Source organism: Gossypium arboreum, chromosome 7 (genome assembly GCF_025698485.1).
Source record: "Gossypium arboreum isolate Shixiya-1 chromosome 7, ASM2569848v2, whole genome shotgun sequence".
NCBI classification, from domain to species: Eukaryota; Viridiplantae; Streptophyta; class Magnoliopsida; order Malvales; family Malvaceae; genus Gossypium; species Gossypium arboreum.
In genome coordinates, this window is record NC_069076.1 from 67,957,373 (window position 1) to 67,979,026 (window position 21,654).

Genomic DNA, 21,654 nt, shown 5'->3' on the forward strand with positions numbered 1-21,654 from the left:
GAGTAAATGGGTTAAATCCTAAGTGCCTTTATCATCTCAGTGTATCAAATCATACGTGTGATCTCGACATGTATAATCAAAGCAAGTTCTAGAATAGCAGTTCAATGTTGACACACTCAAACCACAAAAGAAGTGAGCAAGAAAGAAATCTATATGCTCTAAAGGCTCAAAAACCTCACCAAAAATTTGGGTTTTTGATGTCATTCCTGTATACTTAAGATTTCAAGATAATACCTCAATTTAGGAAAAACAGTCTAAAAAAATTATTTCTCAAAATATCAACTTATCATGCTCAATTCTTTAAGGTCCTATAATCAAATAATCAAGCATAATTCCCTTGGTCTAATTCACGACATATCAAAAATAATTATAGATCAATCAGAATTCATTCTATCAATATTATGAAAAAATCACTTAAGCACAAGACCAAATTCAGGGATTTGAGAATAATGCAAAAAGTTAGGTTTCATGTTCACCCCCCCCACACTTAAGATGTACATTGTCCTCAATGTTCAAAGATAGATTATTCAAAATAAAGAAAATCATAAGAGGAAAGGAGGTGAAACTCCCTGCTATATGGATGCGGAGCTTGATTCTGAGGTTGGAGTGTTTGGGGAAAGTAGTAGCTGCCGTTGTTCTTGGTTAGATGAAGAAATTGGGTCATTGAACATGGCACTCGTGAGGTATTATTTCCCATTTGTTTCCTTATTCCGTAAAATATTCCTAGTACCTTTGCTTGGAAGTCTGTAGAATCATGAAGAGCTTATTAAGAGTTGGTGTGGAAGAGAGCATAGTGGGATTACTTTTTAAAAATACCAGAAAGTGAAAAAAGTGAAATTTACTAATATAGATATGTCTTTCAAAATAAAATAATAAAATAAAAATGAAAATAAAAAATAAAAATAAAATAAAAAAATAAGAATAAAAAGTTAGGAGGATTCAATGATCCTCGTCAATGGGGCCCTTAGGTGGTGGCGCTAGGGTGGCGATGTGAAAGTGCTGGCACAGCTACTGCATCATGGCCTACATATCGTCCATCTGCCAGTCTTGTTGTCGATCTCGCTCGTGAATCATCTCGAACTATGTAGTGCAATACTGCTCAAAGTGGGCGAGTCAGTCGGAAAGGTGTGCCAATGAAGCATCCCTAGGTGCCGCAGTGGAGGCTCCTCATGCTGTGAGGGAACATCATCAGGAATGTCCTCAAGATCCTCCTCGTCAATGGCATGAGAGAGACGGTGCTGAAGAGGATCAGTCCCACATCGGTGCTCGATTATCCTCATGTGTAACATAGTCGTGATGCCCTGTGGGGTCATCTAACCTATCAGTGTAAGTGCTGATGATTGGGCCATGGTATTGAGGAGGCCCAAGTGTCTGGGAAGGCGCGTCACGAAGGGGCCGATGGAGATCACTCCCTTCCTGTGCCCCTCGATTTGATGGCGAATGGTGAAAGCAATAAAGTATGCCAGGTCAGTCACGTGTGCATTCGCCATGCACCATAAATAATAGGTGTCATAGGTGTTGACGACGCCGGTGCTCTCTCTCCTCCCAGTTAAGGTGTGTGCCAATATGGCTTGGAGATAGCATCAGGAAAGTGCAAGAGCTGAGGCTTTCGAGCGCCTGGGGTCGTAGGTGGAAGAGAGTGGTGCCAAAGCTTTCCAGCACAAGGAGGGAGAAATGTGGATATTTCTTAGTAGTACATTCATGTCTTCCTCCTCCATAAACTCATCGGTGTAAAGTCCCAGAGCGACTCCAAATTCTGGAACACTCATCGCGGGAACTAGACCGCCTAATCGGAAGTAAATGGTGCTTGGGTCATCATTGTTCGTCATCACCACCTGTAAATGAAAAGTAGAGCATAATTCTAAAGTTAGCTCTAAATAAATGGGCTCGATAATAGCGAAGAACCGTTCCCATAGGTCTGTGGACAAGAGGGCGCGGATGGCATCAGCTAGCTGAACTTGCTCGACGGCAACCCAGTCAATGCAGCGACCTGTAGAGAGGGGTTTTGCACTTAGTATCTAATATAGCTCCTCCTGCGAAGCTTGCGGAAATTCAAAGAACGGGTGCCGAACTTCGGCTGTAGCACGTATCGAGGAAGAACCCGATCCCCTACGTCTCTTTGAGATGGGGCCACGACCTTCTTGCCTCTCGATGATGACATAATGTTCCTAAAAATACATGAGCATTGATATAATCCAAGATACATCAGTTAGTTAAGCAAGAGGCCTAAAACTAGTATATGCTATTTAGTAGCTTAAACAATTCAAATAAAGAAAATTCTAAAGCAAATTCCTAACTTGTCTAAAACATATTTGTAATAGTAACAATATCTATGTAAAGCATGTAGAATACTAATGTAGCAACACAAATTGGAAAAATAAGGTTGACAAAGTGAACCAAAGGCTGCTGTAGGGCGGTGCACGGGCGTGTTGGTGGCGAGCATAGGTGTGTGACGCGGGGATATAGTTGTGTGGAGGAAAAATAGAGGGTATAGAGAGGGGAAAGTGGGGATTAATGCAAGGGTAGTGGATTTGAGGGTGGTTTAGGGTTGGGGAAGTGAGAATCTGGGGAATGGTGGTCAGAATAGGGATTAGGGAATGGGGAAGGGTAGATTTCGGCTAGGGTTTTGAAAAGGGGAAGAAGATGAACAGTGGTTTGCTTATATAAGAGAGGTTCACACGGCCTAGGGCCACGCTCATGTACTTTGAGGGTGAGCCTGTGTTTTTGAATTTTGCAATTTAGGTCGTGCCCGGCTACTATCCCACACCCGTGTGTCTTAGGTGTGTGTCAAATACGGCCATGTCGTACGGCCGTGTCGAAGAAACAGAATCGGGCCTTGTCCTTGGCACGCCTGTGGTTTTCCATTCCCACACCCGTGGTTTCCTATCAAGTTCACCCATGGCCATGTCGCACGGCCGTGGGGATTTATCGCACCCCGTGTTTTGGGAAAATCATGTTTTGCTTCAACACGGTCATATTGCACGGCCGTTTCTCTTCCCCTATTTGGCCACGAATTTAGGCAGGCCCGTGTTGCAATCAAAGATTAAGTTAATGATTCAAAGTGTTAGAAATTAAAAATAAAGAAATCAAAATATGTTAGTGCTCGGGTTGCCTCCCGAGAAGCGGTTATTTATAGTCTAAGCTCGACTTACCTCTCTGTTAAATGATCATGGTGGTTTAAGGAGTTCATACTCCTCATTCCTGCTGTCAACCTTAAAATAAGGTTTTAATCAGGTATTGTTTACCTTAAAAGTGCCTAACTTGGGATGACTCACCTCTACCGTACCGAATGGAAAAATACTGAGTACCGTAAAAGGGATTTCCTAATTTGGTGTGGTAGTGACAATGTGGGGATCTGCGACATCTAGTGAGACTTTATCGCCAACCTTAAGTTGATTAGGAGAGGTATCGAGCTTGTTTTGGCGTAGTTTTGGTTTATCATGTGTTCTCGGTTTGTCTGCTCGCCATTCATCTAGCTCCTCTAGTTGAAGCCTTCGTTCCTCATGGGTGTCTTTGTTCGCTACTTGATAATAGTGCACTATCTCCATTGTCTTGGTTCGAGGAGTTTCCTTCAAGGATGATTGAATATTAGCTTTATCATCGACAAGTTTCATAGCAATATCTTGAGTCTTAGAAGTTTTGACTGAATCGCGTGCTTGGAGTGTGACTGCGTCGTCTCCTACACAAAGTGTTAGTTCTCCTGTGCCTACATTAATAATAGTTCTAGCAGTTGCTAGAAAGGGTCGTCCTAAAATTAAAGGTACCTCGTTATCCTCATCCATATCTAAGATGATAAAGTCTACTGGGTAAATAAATTTATCAATTTTAACGAGAACATCTTCAATAATACCTTTAGGGAATCTAACTGTTTTGTCAGCCAATTGTATGCTCATCCTAGTCTGTTTGGGTTTACCGAGACCTAGTCATTTAAACATTTTATACGGCATAACATTTATACTTTCCCCTAGATCAGCTAAAGCATTATTCACAGATAAACTACCAAATAAGCAAGGAATTGCAAAACTCCCTGAATCTTTCAATTTGTTAGGTAGCTTATTCTTTAGAATAGCTGAGCAGACTACATTGAGTTCCACATGCGATGTAGCGTCTAATTTTCTTTTATTGCTTAGAAGTTCCTTTAAGAATTTTGCTAAGTTGGGCATCTGTGACAGAACTTCAATAAAGGGTAAGTTAATATGTAATTTCTTTAAGAGTTTGACAAACTTACCGAATTGTTCTTCTATTCTGTCTTTCGTCATCGCTTTAGGATATGTCATACGAGGTTTATAATTTGTACTTACTTGTTTAGGATTATCATCATTTACCTCTTCTAGACCTTTTTTCATCGTGTTGTCTTACTGTAATTCTGGCTCAGGTGCAATGAATCCTTCCTTATTTTGAGTACTAATTGCATTGAGGTGTTCCCTCGGATTAGGTTCAGTATTACTTGGTAAGCTACCTTGTGGTCATTCGGAGATTAGTTTGGATAGCTGGCCTATCTGAGTTTCGAGTCCTTGGATCCATGCTTGTTGATTCTTAAGTGTTGTCTCGGTATTTTGGAAACAGGATTCTGACACCGATATGAATTTAGAAAGCACCTCTTCAAGGTTTGGTTTCCTCTCTTATTGATAAGGTGGCTATTGAAAACCCTGAGGATTTTGTGGCTTTTGATTCCCTTGACCACCCCAGGAGAAATTTGGGTGGTTCCTCCAACCTGCATTATAAGTACTACTGTATGGGTTATTTTAAGATCAGAAGTTATTGTTACCCATATAGCTGACTTGTTCTTCTTCAGTTGTAGGATTGAAGGATTGGTATTCTGTATGCACACCTCTGCCACTTGAGTCACACCTCATTACTGGATGTACCTGCGTAGAACCAAGTAAACCGTCAATCTTTTTATTGAGAAGTTCTACCTGATTAGAGAGCATGGTGACTGAATCGATGTTATAAATGCCGGCTGTTTTCGATGGCTTTGTCCTCATAACTTGCCACTGATAGTTATTCAGTGACATCTCCTCTATAAATTCATAGGCATCTTCTAGTGTTTTATTGTTGATGGTTCCGCCAGTAGCTGCGTCAACCATTTGCAAAGTCGAGGGATTCAGGCCATTGTGGAATGTTTGTACTTGAAGCCAAAGCGGTAACCCATGGTGAGGGCACCTTCTCAGTAAGTCCTTGTATCTCTCCCATGCATCGTAAAGTGCTTCTAAATCCATCTGCACAAAAGAAGAAATATCATTACGTAATTTAGCCGTTTTTACCGGCAAAAAATATTTTAGTAAAAATTTCTCGGTCATTTGTTCCCAAGTAGTGATAGACCCTCGTGGTAATGAGTTCAACCACTGTTTAGCTTTGTTTCTCAGTGAAAAGGGAAATAAGCGAAGACGTATGGCATCATCAGAAACGCCATTGATTTTAAATGTATCGCAAAATTCCAGAAAGTTCACTAAGTGAGCGTTAGGATCTTCATCCTACAAACCATCAAACTGAACAAACTGATGTATCATCTGAATAGTGTTAGGGTTTAGTTCAAAAGTATTTGCAGCTATAGCAGGTCTAACTATGCTAGATTCAGTTCCTGTTAAAGAAGGTTTAGCATAATCATACATAGTACGTGGAATAGAATTTTGATTAGCCACAATTGCAGGAGGTAGCTGATTGCCTTGGTTTTCAGCCATCTCGTCGGTTGGGGGTTGAGTATGGTCTTCTCGCTCGTTCTCCGTGTATCGTAAGTTATGCCTTATTTCTCTTTGATTTCTACGAACTGTGCGATCGATTTCTTCGTCAAAAAGTAATGGTCCTAACGGGTTTCTTCTAGTCATAAACTATAAAAACCTGCCAAGAGAAAAATAAGTAAATTAATAAATAATAATAATAAACTAAAATTAAATTGCAAGAAAAAAATAAATGGCTAAAGTAATAAAAATTTAGCGTTCCTAATATTTTGATTCCTCGGCAACGATGCCAAAAACTTGATCGCGAGATTCGTAACAAGTAATAAATATTTATAATGAAGATCAAACCTAGACTAACTATTATCATGACGAAAAGGCAAGCACACCTATCAAACAATAGTATAGTAATGGCAAGACCGGAATATCGTACCCAAGGGAACCAAAAGTACTAGTAATAACTATCTTTTTATTATCTAGCCTAAGAATAAAAGGGTTTGTTTATTAAACTAATTATCCAAACTAATTAACTATTTTAATTAAAGCAAAGAGAAAATTTGGAAAAAGACTTGAAGAAAAGCAATTGATAAAGGCGACACCCAAGGAGGAATCCACCTATATTTCACTTGTTATCTGACTCTGAACTAGACGATTTATTCACTTGACTTGATTCGTGAGATTCCCTAACCTATGTTATTATCCCTTTCGAGACTAATAACGTCTAACCCTCAGTTGAATTAATAAAAATTTCTTTCTTAATTAAAACCACTAGGGAAGCAGTAAATCACTCTACGGACTCCCATATTAGGTTTTACCCTAATCTGGTAAAATCTCGTAACCCTATTTCTAGGCGTTCGATCAACTCCGCTTAATTATGCCAAATCTACTCTTAGGCAAGGTCTATTCCTCCTCTGTATAAGCACATCAAATCATGAAATAATACCTGGAATATGAACTCAGGCATTAAGAATATACAATTAAGAAGAAATCAAGTATTTATCATACAGTTCAGATAATAATAACAAGATCCATCATAGTTTTTATCCCCGTTAGGTATCTAAGGGGTTTAGTTCATAATAAAATAAGAGTACATCTCAAAAGTATAAAAATAACAAAATATGAAGAAAACTCTAAAACCCCTGAAAGAATTCTGAGAGAGATCTTCAGTCTTGGAGTAGCTCCGACTTTTGGGATGGATCGTCTGGCTTCCTTCAAGTAATTCGTAGCGTGTGGTTCTGTATTCCAGAAAAGTTCTGGAAGAGGCCCCCTTATTAGTTCATACCTAAAGTGTTTATATAGGCTTTGGATTAGCTTTTTTCCTCCCTAAGTATCCTTTTCCGTGTAAAATACAACTCTTTGAAAAAGGGACACGCCCGTGTGCCACGGCCGTGTAACGTGATTGCTAGGCCATGTTCGATCCTTTAAATTGCACATGGTCGTGTGGGCTCAATGGCCAGGCCGTGTGTATCGTGAAAACCTTGGTCAACAACCCCGAAGGCCACAGGCGTGTGAGATGCCAGTGTGGCAAGGCTTAGGCCATGTCATCTTCTCGATGTGGTCCATTTTGTCCCTTTTTTGCTCCTTTTTTGCTCCTTTTGACTCTTGCTGCTCTCTTGAGTACGAAACATGAAATAACTGGATTAAAAGCACCAAAATCCACAAATCTAGTAATAAACATCCATAAATATGCTAAGTATTTGGGGTATAAATATGTATAATTTGGCGTTAATCAGGCTGTGTGGTTTTGACAAAATGCCCAGGTTTTTAGACACGGGTTTGGGATATGGGCGTGTCCCTAGCACACGATCGTGTGTTCTATACCCACACGAGCGTGTGGAGCCTTGATGGATGACATTTTCTAAATTTTTCATGAATTCTCGGTTGGGTTCTAAACCACTCCGGATGTATGTTTTGGGCCTCGTAAGCCCGTATATGAGACAGGCTGCTTGTGAAAAGAGAAGTTTTTAAATTTTTCAAGATTTCACGGTCCAGTTTTATACAGTTGGTTGAGTTTAAGTCAGGGAGCACCACGAACCCTTTCCTAGCATCGAATACTGGCGAAGGGTGTTACAAGGTTTCCATACAACTAGTTATCAAGATTATTTACAAGTGTATAATCATGTTTTCCTTCGAACTTGGTAACCACTAGGTATAAGGAGTAGAAAGGGGTGATTTAAGGCTTGGAAAATAGCCTATTAGGGTCCACATGGTCAAACACGGGGAGTGTGTCAAGGCCCTGTGTAACACATGGTTCCTTCCCACAGGTGTGGGCTATGGTCGTGTGTCCCCTGCACTTAAATTTTAAATAAAAACTGCACTTGAGTAGGCCACACGGGCGTGTCTCCCTGCCGTGTCTACAAGACAGTGTTGCCCATGGGCAGGCAGCACGAGCGTGTACCACGGCTGTGTTGACAAGTCAGTTTTGCACACGGCCGTAGGGCGTGGGCGTGTCCCAAGTCACATGGGAGTGTGAGTCCACACGGCCCATTTACACGGGCATGTAACTCTTTAAGATAAGGAAAATTTTCCAAGGGGCCCAAAAGTTTATCAAACGTTCTCAGTTTTGTCTCATGTCACCTCTAGAATCATTTTAGGTCTCCCGGTAACGCCTCGAGCCCTGTCCCGATGTCTGATATAGGTGAGGGGTGTTACATTTAGTGGTATCAGAGCTACGATTTAGTCGATTCTGGGCCTACTGTAGAGAGTACTCAGGTTTGCTATACATGTCATTATTCGAATATTGATAGTGTGACGTCTCCTAACTGTTCAAATTGTTTTGAATATAGTAAATGCCTTCCAATCGAGCACAAGATGAGTCCAAGAGAGCCGAGAGCCATGCTCTAGCTTTTGTACAACGAGCTAGTAGTAGTAGAAGGCTTATGTTAGAAGGCCGGGAAGAGGCCCAAGCTGTCTTCTTTGATATGATGGATGAATGGTTTGGGGATTACCTGAGAAATTGCCCCAACATACCAAGACCTCTCCCACCCCCTAATCAACCTGATGATGATGTGTCGCGAGGTGTGGAACCGGTTACAATTGGTAAGGCCTCTGTAGATAAACTTAGAAAGTATGGGGCCGAGGAATTCAAAGCTAAAGTTGATGATGATGCTAAAAGAGCCCATTTGTGGCTCGAGAATACTACATGGGAGCTAAATGATTTGTCGTACACACCTGAGGAATGTTTAAAGCGTGTTGTGTCCCTTTTGAAGGACACTGCATACCATTGGTGGAAGACAGTATCCTCGGTAGTACCGAAGGAAAATATTACTTGGGATTTCTTCCAAGCAGAGTTCCTGGAACTCTAACAAGGGAACAAGACTGTAGCAAAATACAAGAGAGAGTTCGTACGACTAAGTCAGTACGGAACTAAATGGGTCCAAACAGAATCGAATATGTGTAAACACTTCGAGGAAGGCCTGAATGAGGACATCAATTTGTTGATTCGGATCTTGGAAATACGGGAGTTTTCCGCATTGGCCGATCGAGCCAAGAAGGACGAAGAACTTAATAATGAAAGCAAACAAGCTAAAAGAGAGGCTCGAGTTGCGAGTAAGAGGTCTAGCGGTAAAACACTCTCGTTCTCCACGAAAAAAGCCAAGAGCAAGCATGAATGCTCCACTTCGTCAGTGGGATATTCAGGTAGAGCGAGAAGCTCTAAATGACAAGGTCAAAAGTCTTCCTTCCCGATGGTAACTAGTGTGAAGAGTGTAGATGATCAAAAGCTGAAATGTAAGATTTGCAACAAATTACTTTCTCAGAGACTACCCGGAACGAGCTGGAAAAGAAGTGGAAATAGCTTCGAAATTGAGTACTCCTATTCCTCGAGGTAAACCTTCGAGATACCCTAGAAGTGCTAGTGGTAGTCGAGTTATGATTCAAGACACTGCAAAATCAGAGGTTCGAGTCCTAGCAAGAATGTATGTAATATGCGCCCGAGAAGAAGTCTCTACTCCTGATGTTATTATAGGTAACTTTTCCCTTTTTAATATAAGTGTTATTGCTTTAATTGACCCGGGGTCGATGCATTTATACATTTTCATGAGCTTGGCATCTAGAATGAACATACTCATTGAGCCTACGGAATTTATTATTAAAGTGTCGAACCCACTAAGCAGATCAGTCATGGTTGATAGAGTCTGTAAGAATTGTCCTTTAACGATCCAGGGTCATTGTTTTCCGGCTAATCTTATGTTGTTACCATTTGATGAATTTAATGTAATACTTGGTATGGATTGGTTAGCACTGCATGATGTAATTGTAAATTGTGGTAGTAAGTATATTAAATTGAAATGCCTGGATGGTAAGATTCTAAGGGTTGATTCAAGAGAGTTGGGTACGCCTCTGGTTGTGATTACGGCAATGGTTGCTCAGAGATATATAAGAGAATGGTATGAAGCCTATCTTGCATTTGTATTAAACACTAAAGAAACAGCGTTGAAGATTGAGTCTGTGGCTATAGTATGTGAGTACCCAAATGTATTTCCAGAAGAATTACCCGGATTACCTCATGAGAGGGAAATAGAATTTTGTATTGAGTTGGTGCCAAGGACAGCTCCCATTTCTATTGCTCCGTACAAAATGGCACCAACTGAGCTGGAAGAGTTGAAGGCACAGTTGCAAGAGTTGACAGATAAAGGATTCGTAAGGCCAAGTTTTTCACCTTGGGGTGCCTCCGTATTGTTTGTAAAGAAGAAAGATGGATTGATGAGGTTATGTATCGATTACCGCCAACTGAACAAGGTAACTATCAAGAATAAGTATCCTATACTAAGGATAGACAATTTATTCTATCAGTTGAGAAAAGCCACTGTGTTCTCCAAGATAGACTTGAGGTCTGGCTATTATCAGCTGCGAGTTAAAGAATCGAATGTACCTAAGACAGCTTTCAGAACGAGGTACGGTCATTATAAATTTCTTTTCATACCGTTTGGGTTAACGAATGCACCGGCCGTATTTTTGGATGTAATGAGTAGAATCTTCCGGCCATATTTGGATAAGTTTGCCATTGTGTTCATTGATGGCCTATTGATTTATTCCAAAGATGAGTCAGAACATGCAAAGCACTTGAGAATTGTGTTGCAGACTTTGCGGGAAAAGCAGTTGTATGCTAAGTTTAGCAAGAGTGAGTTTTGGCTTCAGGAAGTTGGATTTTTGGGACATATTGTTTCGGGTGAAGGCATCCAAGTCGATCCGAGTAAGATTTTTGCTATCGTCAAATGGAAATCACCTAAGAATGTAACCGAGGTTAGAAGCTTTTTGGGCTTAGCTGGTTACTATCAAAGATTTTTGAAAGGATTCTCCATGATAGTAGCTCCGATGACGAGATTGTTATAGAAAAATGTTAAGTTTGAATGGACAGATAAGTGTTAGCAAAGTTTTGAGAAGTTAAAGACACTGTTAACTGAAGCTCCTATTTTAATATTGCCTGAGTCGGGAAAAGAATTTGTAGTCTACAGTGACGCGTCCTCAAATGGGCTGGGTTGTGTACTTATGCAAGATAGTAAGGTAATAGCTTATGCTTCACGATAGTTGAAGCTACATGAGAAGAACTATCCTACATACGACCTAGAACTTGCTGCCATCATTTTTGCTTTGAAAATTTGGAGGCATTATTTATATGGTGAGACTTGCCGCATATTCACTGACCACAAAAGTTTGAAGTATTTGATGACTCAAACAAAATTAAATTTGAGGCAGTGGAGGTAGCTAGAGTTAATCAAGGATTACGAACTGATCATTGACTATCACCCGGGAAAGGCGAATGTGGTCAGCGATGCGTTGAGCAGAAAATCCTTGTTTGCTTTAAGGGCCATGGATGCTCGTTTGGCATTTCTTGATGATGGTTCAGTCTTGGCCAAGCTAGAGGCTAGGCTGACATTTGTGTAGGAAATTCATGATGCTCAGTTTAATGATGACTGCTTGCCCGCAAAAAGGGCTCAATGTGAGTCAGGTGTTGAATCAGACTTTCGAATTGGTCCCGGTGGATGTTTGATGTTCAAAAATAGGGTTTGTGAACCCAAAGACAATGAACTTATTCAAAAAATTTTGTAAGAAGCTCACAACAGTCATTTGTCTATTCACCCGGGAAGTACCAAGATGTACAACGTTTTAAAGAAGATGTATTGGTGGAATGGCATGAAAAGAGATGTTTCTGAATTTGTATCAAAATGCCTTGTATTTCAGCAAGTTAAAGCTGAACATCAAGTGCCTTCAGGTTTGCTACAACTTGTGATGGTCCCCGAATGGAAGTGGGATAGAGTTACTATGGATTTCGTGACATGATTGCGATTGACTCCTGATATGTGATATTTGCTACCGGTTTTAAATATTTATAATGAATCGTTCTTGAAACTAACTATTATCACGATGAAGGCAAGTGTACCTATCGAACAGTAGTATAGTTTTAGCAAGACCGGATTGTCAAACCCAAAGAAACTAAAAGTACTAGTAATGATTGTCTTTTTATTATCTAGCCTAAGAATAATGGCTTTGTTTTAACTAATTAATTAACTAAACAAAGAAATCACAGAAAAATAGAATTGGGGAATTACATTTTGGAAAAATCGATTAAATCAAGACAATACCTAAGGAAAAATCCACCTAGACTTCACTTGTTATTTGACTCTGAATTGGACAATTTATTCATTTGACTTGATCCGTAAAAATCCCTAAGTTATATTATTATCCCTTTCGAGACTAAAAACGTCAACCCTAGGTTGAATAATTGAAATCTCTTTCTAATTAACTCTCTAGGGTTGCATTAACTCGATCTATGGATCCCCTTATTAGGTTTCACCCTAATTCGGCAAAATCTTGTCACCCTATCTCTAGGCGCGCAATCAACTCCGCTTAATTATGACAAATGTACTCTTAGACAGGGTCTAATCCTCCTCTAAATAAGAGCTTAACTTGAATCAATATCCTAGAATATCAAGACACGAATTAAGAACACATACTTAAGCACAAGCCAAATATTTATCATACAATTCAGATAATAATAACAAGATCTGTCTTAGGTTTCATTCCCCTTAGGTATTTAAGGGTTTTAGTTCATAACTAAAATGGTAAACATCTCAGAAGAATAATGAATACAAAACATAAAGAAAAACCCAAAACTCCTAAAAGGAAATTGAGGGGAGATCTTCAGTCTTGATGATGAATTCGACTTTTGAGATGGATCAATCAGCTTTCCTTGAGCAGTTCCCTGCCTCATTCCCTATGTGTCCCTTTTTCCTTCTCCTCTAGGGTGTATTTATATGCTTTAGAATACCTTAAGACCCCCAAATTTGGCCTTTTCTGAATTAGACTAAACTTGGGCTCAGCAGGAACACGCCCATGTGACACGCCCGTGTGCGATTACTTCAGGCTGTAGTCAAGCCTGTTAAATAGGCACGGGCGTGTGCTCCACTCATGTGAGTCGTGCTTCGATTCTACCAATTGACACGGCCATGTGGTCTGCCCGTGTGAGGAGGTCTAGGCCGTGTTGATTTCATACGTTGGCCTATTTTATCCGTTTTTGGCTCGTTTCTCATTCCTTTCACTCTCCTATACTCACCTAAGTATAAAACATGAAATTAAGGCATTAGGAGCATCAAATTCACCAATTTTAAGGAAAAATCATCCATAAAATGTGCTAACCATGAGATAAAAATATGTATGAATTACGGTTTATCAAATACCCCCACACTTAAGCATTTGCTTGTCCTCAAGCAAAATTCTCAACTCATAATCAAAATAAATTCTTTTCAACTTATAATTTCTATCGATAATATATTAAAATAATCCATAGGTAATCATACTTTGAGAATTCAACTGAAAGAACATCAAAGTTTCAAACATTCCAAGTTGAGCATTTTATCATGAAAACATAGGTGTCTCCCCTCATTTAAGTAATTACCTTTGATTCAAAATGTCACAGAGTTTCACATCCTCACTAAAGATTCACTCAAATCACTCAAGGTGTTTAAGGACAATAAATGAAGCACTCAATAGTCAATAATGAAAAGTCATTACCATAGCCTTGCATAAAAATCAAATCTCCACCACTATAAATTGAGATGAAACATCAATCAAAAGGTCTTTAGAGGGTTGTAACGTGGCTTTGGTTAGAGGGTGTGGTCACAAGCTGAAAGAAAGGGTTAGAATTGAGATTTAATTGAAAAATTGCCTAGCTAGAAAAATGACTAGTCATCAATAGCGTACAATAGAGCTTTTTTTCTCAGAATATGGAATTTAACTTCTTTAGCTTAGAAGATCACTACTACTAAAATATATACATGTATTTTTTTTTAGGAACAAGTCAAATTAGAAAATAGAATAAAACATAGCTAAGAAACTATTCCAACTCAAATTTTGACAAAAATAGGGATCAAATTTATTTAGGGGATTTCAACAATAATGAGTTATGGGTTAATATTGAGGGTACATCAATGAATGGGTTGTTAGGCTCAAGAGGGTTCATTAAGGGTTAATTGTGAATGTAAGTTTTTATGGAGTGAGTGGGTTAAACCTAAGTGCCTTTCTCATTTTGACATATCAAATCAAATGGTGTGGTCTTGACATGCATAATCAAGCAAGTTCTAGAATAACAATTCAATACTGACGCGCTCATAATGAAAATGAGCATGAAAGAATTAATAGATGCTCTTGAAATAATACCTAAACTTGGAGGAACAACCTAAAAGTTTTTTAATTCTTCAAAAATAAACTTATCATGCTTGATTCCCTAATGTCTTAAAGTTTAAACAATCAATGCATAAATGCCTATGTTTTAATTCAAGATATATCAATAAACATTATAGACTAATTGGAATTCATTCTAATAATGATATGAGAAAATCGCATGAGAATAAAACAAATTTCAGGGATTTTTCTGATATAAAAATGAATACGCCCTACACTTAAGATGTATATTGCCCTCAATGTACAAATATGATATATAAAAAAAAAAAGAATATAAATATAAGATAGAGAGAGAAGTGAAACTTCCTGAGTAATGAATGAATTTCATTAAACTGGAGTTTTAGAGAATAATCAGCGTGAGGGTGGAGGAGGATACTCCAACGGTGGTAGAGGTTCATTAGTCCATAAGTCCTTTCCAAGTGGAGTTTCAAGTTCCTGAGTAATAGTGAGCTTTGGAACTCTTTCTGACTGTGAGCAAATCAAGAATTCTTTAAGAGGTATACTGAAGCATAATTACTCATAATGAAATAGCCGAAGAATAGAAATTGTAAAAACTCAGGATGAAATAGTATGAAAAGGAAATAAAATAAAAAAGAATAATTTCAAAATATAGAGATAAAAATAAAATAAAATAAATAATAGGTGTTTATAGAGAAATTGAGGCACACGACCGTGTGACACGCCCGTGTGCTTTAAGCTCAGCCCGTGCGTTTCGTATTTTTTGAAATTAGGCGCATTGGTGTACACGGCCATGTTGCACGACCATGTCGATCTCTATTCACTTCTCCCACATCCGTGTATGAAGGGCCATGCCCGTGTTGTATTGGTAGGTTCGCCCACGGTTGCTTGGCACGGGCGTGTCGCACGCCCGTGTTAATTTGATAGGTTCGGCCACGGTTTCAAGGCACGAGCATGTATCATGCCTATGTTGTTTTGGCAAGTTCGCCCACGGCCATGTCGCATGGTCGTGGCGATTTATTGTAGCCCGTGCTGGGGAAAATCTTTTCCCTGTTTCCACACGGTCCTAAGCACGCTCATGTTCTTGGCCGTGTGTGCTTTTGAAAGCCTGTGTTCCATGAGTCGGTTAGTATGTTAGATGTTAAAACTAAAATTTAAAGAAATTAATACTGTTAGTGCTCAGGTTGCCTCCCGAGGAGCACTTATTTATAGTCTAAGCCCAACTTGCCTTTCCATTGAATGGTCATGGTGGTTCGAGGAGTTTATACTCCTCATTCCTATTGTGAATCTCATCAAAATAAGGTTTTAGGCGAGTATTGTTTACCTTAAAAGTGCCGAACTTGGGATGATTTACCTCAATTGTACCAAATGGGAAAATGCTAAGTACCGTAAGAGGGATTTCTTCATTCGGTTTGGCAGTGATAATGTGAGGATCTGCAGTATCTAATAAAAATTTATCTCCAACCTTAAGTTGATTTGGAAAGGTATTGAGCTTGTTGTAGCGTAGTTTTGGTTTATTATGTGTTCTCGGTTTATATGTCCATCATTCATCTAGCTCCTCGATTTGTGGCCTTCGTTCTTCATGAATAGGTCCTCTACTGTTGCTTGAAAATGGCTCATGTACTTCCTTCAAACTCATTTCCTGCAAAGTAGGTTGCATCATATTGTCAGTTTTAGTAGAATGGTTTAGACAATCACCTTCAATTTTTGATGTGTTGCCAGAATTGCGAGCTTGAAGGGTGGTTGTTTCGTCTCCCACACGAAGTGTGAGCTCACTTGTGCCAACATCAATAATCGTTCTAGCAGTTGCTAAAAAGGGCCTTCCTAAAATCAAAGGGGTGTTGTTATCCTCCTCTATGTCTTGAACAACGAAGTTAACGGGAAATATAAATTTATCGATTTTAACTAGCACATCTTCAATAATACCCCTAGGAAATCTTATAGTTTTATCTGCTAATTGAATGCTCATCCTAGTCTGTTTGGGTTTCCTAAGGCCTAGTTGTTTAAACATTTTGTAAGGCATGACGTTAATACTAGCCCTTAAATCAGCTAATGCATTATTAACATCTAAACTACCAATTAGGCAAGGAATTGTAAAACTCCCTGGATCTTTCAATATGTTGGGTAGTTTATTCTGTAGAATAGCTGAGCAAACTGCGTTTAGCTTTAGATGTGAAGCCTCGTCCAACTTCCACTTATTTGCTAAAAGCTCTTTTAAAAATTTCATTGTGTTTGGCATCTGCAATAGAGTTTCAATAAACGGTAAGTTAATATGTAATTTTTTTAAGAGTTTAAAGAATTTATCAAATTGTTCATCTGAACGGTCTTTCCTTGTCGCATTAGGGTATGGCACACGAGGTTTGTATTCTGTACTTATCGGTTTCTGCTCATTGTGGTCTACCCCACTTTTACCTTTGCTTATCTCAGTTTCTTGCCTTGGTTCTAGTTCAGATGTGACTAACCCTTCCTCATCTTGACTAGTAATCGCGTTGAGTTGCTCCCTTAGGTTAGATTCTGTATTACTTGGCAAGCTACCTTATGGTCGTTCAGAAATCAACTTGGCAAGCTATCCAATCTGAGTTTTGAGCCCTTGGATCGATGCTTGTTGATTTTTGAGTGCTGTCTCAGTATTCTGAAAATGATTTTCTGACACCGAGATGAATTTGGTTAGCATCTCCTCACGGTTCAGCTTCTTTTCTTATTGGTAAGGTGGTTGTTGAAAGCCCGGAGGATGTTATGGCCTTTGATTTCCTTGACCGCCCCACGAGAAATTGGGATGGTTCCTCCAACCTGCATTATAAGTGTTACTATATGGGTTATTTTGGGATTTAGAGTCATTGTTACCCATTTATTGGACATGTTCCTCCTCGATGCTAGGGTTGAAGTGTTGATACTCTATGCATGCTTCTCATCCATTCGAATCGCACCTCATCACTGGATGAACCTGAGTAGAACCACACAAACCATCAATCTTTTTATTTAAGAGTTCTACTTGGTTAGATAGTATAGTAACCGCGTCGAGGTTGAAAACACCGGCTGCTTTCGTCGACTTTGTTCTCATAACTTACCACTGATAGTTATTCAATGACATCTCGGCAATAAATTCATAAGCCGCCTCAGGTGTTTTATTATTGATAGTTCCTCCAGCGGCTGCATCAATCATCTGTCGAGTCGAAGGATTCAGGCCATTATGAAACGTTTGAACCTATAGCCAAAGTGGTAACCCATGGTGAAGGCACCTTCTCAAAAGGTCCTTATATCTCTCCTATGCATCGTAGAATGTTTCTAAATCCATCTGCACAAAAGAAGAGATATCATTACGTAATTTGGCTATTTTAACCGGTAGAAAATATTTTAATAAAAAATTTTCGGTCATTTATTCCCAAGTAGTGATTGACCTTTGTGGTAACGAGTCCAACCATTGTTTAGCCTTATTCCTTAACGAAAAGGGAAACAACCAAAGATGTATGGCATTATCAGAAACGCCATTGATTTTAAATGAATTGCAAAATTCTAGGAAATTTTCCAAGTGAGCGTTGGGATCCTCGTCCTGCAAACCATCAAACTGAACAAACTGTTGTATCATTTGAATCTTGTTAAGTTTCAGTTCAAAATTGTTTGCAGCAATAGGTGGTCTAACTATACATGACTCAGTTCCTGTTAAATTAGGTTCAGCATAATCATACATAGTGCGTGAAATAGGATTTTGATTAACAGCAATTGCAGGAGGTAGCAGATTTTCTTGGTTTTCAGCCATCTCCTCTGTTGGGGTTTGAATATCGTCCTCTTGCTCGTTCTCTGTGTATCTTAAGCTTTGCCTTATTTCTCTTTGGTTTCTGCGAACTGTACGATCGATCTTACTGTCAAAAAGTAATGGTCCTGATGGGTTTCTTCTAGTCATAAACTATAAAAAAAATGCCAGAAGAAAATAAATGAAGAATTAGAAAATAAAATAAAAATTTAAATTGCAATAAAAGTAAAATGGCTAAAGTAATAAAAATCGAGTGTTCCTAATATCTTAGTTCCTTGGCAACGGTGCCAAAAACTTGATACATGATATTTATGATAGGTTTTAAATATTTATAATGAATCGTTCTTGAAACTAACTATTATCACAATGAAGGCAAGTGTACCTATCGAACAGTAGTATAGTTTTAGCAAGACCGGATTGTTGAACCCAAAGGAACTAAAAGTACTAGTAATGACTGTCTTTTTATTATCTAGCCTAAGAATAATGGGGTTTGTTTTAACTAACTAATTAACTAAACTAAGAAATCACAGATAAATAGAATTGGGGAATTACTTTTTGGAAAAAAATGATTGAATCAAGACAATACCTAAGGAAAAATCCACCTAGACTTCACTTGTTATTTGACTCTGAATAAGACGATTTATTCATTTGACTTGATCCGTAGAAATCTCTAAGTTATATTATTATCCCTCTCGAGACTAACAACGTCTAACCCTAGGTTGAATAATTGAAATCTCTTTCTAATTAACTCCCTAGGGTTGCATTAACTCGATCTATGGATCCCCTTATTAGGTTTCACCCTAACCTGATAAAATTTTGTCACCCTATCTCTAGGAGCGCAATCAACTCCGCTTAATTATGAAAAATGTACTCTTAGACAGGGTCTATTTCTCCTCTGAATAAGAGCTTAACTTGAATCAATATCCTAGAATATCAAGACAAGAATTAAGAACACATACTTAAGAACAAGCCAAATATTTATCATACAATTCAAATAATAATAACAAGATTTATCTTAGGTTTCATTCTCCTTAGGTATTTAGGGGTTTTAGTTCATAACTAAAAGGGTAAACATCTCAGAAGAATAATGAATACAAAACATAAAGAAAAACCCAAAACTCCTGAAGGGAAATTGAGGGGAGATCTTCACTCTTGATGATGAATCCAACTTCTGAGATTGATCAATTGGCTTTCCTTGAGTAGTTCCCTGCCTCATTCCCTGTGTGTCCCTTTTTCCTCCTCCTCTAGGGTGTATTTATATGCTTTAGAATGCCTAAGAACCCTTAAAATTGGCCTTTTTCCAAATTAGGCTAAACTTGGACTCGGCAAGAACACGCCCATGTGACACGCCCGTGTACGATTACTTCAGGCCGTGGTCAAGCTTGTTAAATAGGCATGAGCATGTGGTCCACTCGTGTGAGTCGTGCTTCAATTCTTCCAAATTAGCACGACCATATGGTTTGCTTGTGTGAGGAGGTTTAGGCCGTGTTGATTTTGTACATTGGCCAATTTTTTTCGTTTTTGGCCTGTTTCTCATTCCTTTCACTCTCCTATGCTCACCTAAGTATAAAACATGAAATTAAGGCATTAGGTGGATCGAATTAACCAATTTTAAGGAAAAATCATCCATAAAATGTGCTAAGCATGGGATAAGAATATGAATGGGTTGTAATGGATAAGTTGACGAAGTCGGCTCATTTCATTCCGGTGAGGGCAGATTACTCCCTCAATAGATTGGCTAACTTGTATATTTCTGATATTGTAAGATTACATGGGGTACCACTGTCGATTATTTCAGACAAAGACCCGACGTTCACTTCAAGATTCTGGAAAAAGTTACAGGAAGCCTTAGGTATGAAGTTGAGTTTTACCACAGCTTTTCACACTCACACTAATGGTCAGTCTGAGTGGATAATTCAAATTCTAGGGGATATGTTGCGTTGTTGCATCCTCGAATTTCAAGGTAGCTGGGAAAAATACTTGTCGTTGGTAGAATTTGCCTACAACAATAGTTTTCAAACAAGTTTGAAGATGGCGCCTTATGAAGCCTTATATGGCAGGAAGTGCCGAACTCCATTGTACTGGACAAAAATTAAGGAAAATTAGATTCACGGAGTTGATTTGATTAAAGAAACTGAAGAGAAAGTTAAAGTGATACGAGGCTGTTTAAAAGCGACATCGGATAGGTAAAATTCATATGCTGATATGAAAAGAAAGGAAATTGAGTTTCAAGTTGGAGATAGAGTATTCTTGAAAGTGTCTCCATGGAAAAAGGTGTTGAGATTTGGCTGGAAAGGTAAACTGATTCCGCGATTTATCAGACCGTATGATATCGTTGAAAAAGTTGGACCTTTAGCCTATCGCTTGGCATTGCCAATTGAACTATAAAGGATTTACGATGTGTTCCATGTATCTATGTTAAGGTGATACCTATCAAACCCCTCTCACGTGATTTCACCGACTGAGATTGAAATTTGACCAGACATTACCTGTGGAGAGGAACCAATTAAGATATTGGCTCGTAAGGTTAACCAGCTGAGGAATAAAGATGTAGCCTTAGTAAAAGTTTTATGGCATCGACATGGTGTAGAAGAGGCTACATGGGAACCAGAAGAAATCATGAGAAGCCAATATCTGAATCTGTTCACTGGTAAGACTTATGAGGACGAAAGTCCCTAAATGGGGAGAAATGTAACATCCCAAAATAGGGCCTAGTCGGAATAGTGGTTTTGGGACCACAAATCCGACATCAAAATTTTTTTTTATGATTATTATGAGGACTAGAATATAAGTATATGCATGTGTTAAAGTTTCATAAAGAAATTATTTGAGTAAGGTGTTCAATTGGAAATTAGGGACTAAATTGAATAAACTGTAAAACTTGAATTCTAGAAGCAATTTGTATGAAATTACTTTAGGTTATGAATTAAAAGGTCTTGGAGAGTAATTTTCCCAATTTCTAAATTTTTGGACAAAAATGGGCTTGTGTGGACGAAATTTTAAAGAAAGGGCATGAGGGTATTTTGGTCATTTGGCTTTTTAATGAAATAAAATGGGAAAAATCAAGCCAAAATTAGCCATTCTTCTTCCCCATGCTGTCGAAATTCTCTTGTCACCATAGCTAGGATTTTCAAGCTTTCCAAGCTCAATAGTAAGTGCTCCGAAGCCCCGGTTTTAATGTTCTTTGTATTTTTGAAATCCCGATAGCTTCCTCTCTCCATTTCTACCCATATTTCATTCTAGGGTTTATGTTTAAAAATTTACCCATGCATGAGTTATTTGTATTTTGATGGATTATGGAGGAACATGAAAGATGAATATGTGTTAAACACCTTTTCCTAGGTGATTTTCATGAAAAACTCTTGTAGGGACCATTTTGTAAAAGTTGTAAAATGTGTGGTAGAAGTGTGAAAATAATGGAAAGTGAGGGCTACCATGAGAAGGAAAAGTGTTCGACTAGGCTTGGGTAAGGTAGAAATTGCATATGTTTCATTATACAAGCTTAAGGACTAAATCGTAAAAATATCAAAGGTTAGGGGCAAAACTGTCATTTGGACCAAGGTGAGAATTAGACTTGTGATGTATAAT

General features: G+C 38.7%; 2 non-coding genes across 2 annotated transcripts; both read left to right on the forward strand.

The window, feature by feature from the left end:
- The first annotated feature begins 5,145 nt into the window (after positions 1-5,145).
- On the forward strand, positions 5,146-5,252 carry LOC128296020 (small nucleolar RNA R71). The gene has a single exon (XR_008286567.1). It is a non-coding gene; the product is annotated as a small nucleolar RNA R71 (small nucleolar RNA).
- A 12,284-nt stretch (positions 5,253-17,536) lies between these two features.
- LOC128296181 (small nucleolar RNA R71) lies at positions 17,537-17,643 on the forward strand. The gene has a single exon (XR_008286729.1). It is a non-coding gene; the product is annotated as a small nucleolar RNA R71 (small nucleolar RNA).
- Positions 17,644-21,654: the final 4,011 nt, after the last annotated feature.